The following is a 711-nucleotide window of genomic DNA, read 5'->3' on the forward strand; positions in this document are numbered from 1 at the left end:
AATCCGACTGCACAGGTTGTATCGGCGTGGCTAATGGATTTTTTATTCCCAATGCCATCTCTTTCAGCCTCTGGTTCATTGTAACCATCTCTTTTTGCATCGAGGTCGCAATGTCCAGAGCCAAAACTCCAGCTGGATCTTGCTTCTTTGGTGCTGCCCTAGATCTTTGCGAACACCATAGTTCGTTGTGTGAAGCTAAGTCATTTAGGATGTCAACTATCTCGTTGAATGTCTTCTTTGTAAAGGCTCCGTTGGCAGCATTGTTTAGCATCATCTTAGTAGGATGATCTAAGCCTCTAAGGAAATGTTCTATCTGGATGCATGTCGGCAAGCCATGGTTCGGACATTTCCTGATTAGTTCTTTAAATCTCTCCCACGCCTCGTGAACAGGTTCACGATCATACTGTCTAAAGGAGATGATCTCCTCTCTGATATCAGCGTGGCGAGTAGGTGGGAAGAATTTTGTTAAGAACTTCTCCACTAACGACCCCCATATGGTGATGGATCCCGGTGGAAATGCATTGAGCCATGCTCTAGCTTGGTCCTTCAAAGAAAATGGAAAAAGTGTTAGTCTCAGAGCATCGTCTGTTATACCAGGTAATCGAAATGCATTTGCAATTTGAATGAATGATTTCAGATGATCATGTGGATCCTCATGTTCCTGCCCTCCAAAATGTCCAATTGTCTGCAACATTTGGAACATCATTGGTT

The 711-nt window shown here is 43.6% G+C and overlaps 1 non-coding gene across 1 annotated transcript; it reads left to right on the forward strand.

Annotated features, from left to right (window-relative positions):
• The first annotated feature begins 329 nt into the window (after nt 1–329).
• On the forward strand, nt 330–436 carry LOC148211462 (small nucleolar RNA R71). The gene has a single exon (XR_015791175.1). It is a non-coding gene; the product is annotated as a small nucleolar RNA R71 (small nucleolar RNA).
• Nucleotides 437–711: the final 275 nt, after the last annotated feature.

This window comes from Momordica charantia (assembly GCF_013281855.1).
Source record: "Momordica charantia cultivar OHB3-1 chromosome 5 unlocalized genomic scaffold, Mcharantia_2.0 BLBB01000005.1, whole genome shotgun sequence".
NCBI classification, from domain to species: Eukaryota; Viridiplantae; Streptophyta; class Magnoliopsida; order Cucurbitales; family Cucurbitaceae; genus Momordica; species Momordica charantia.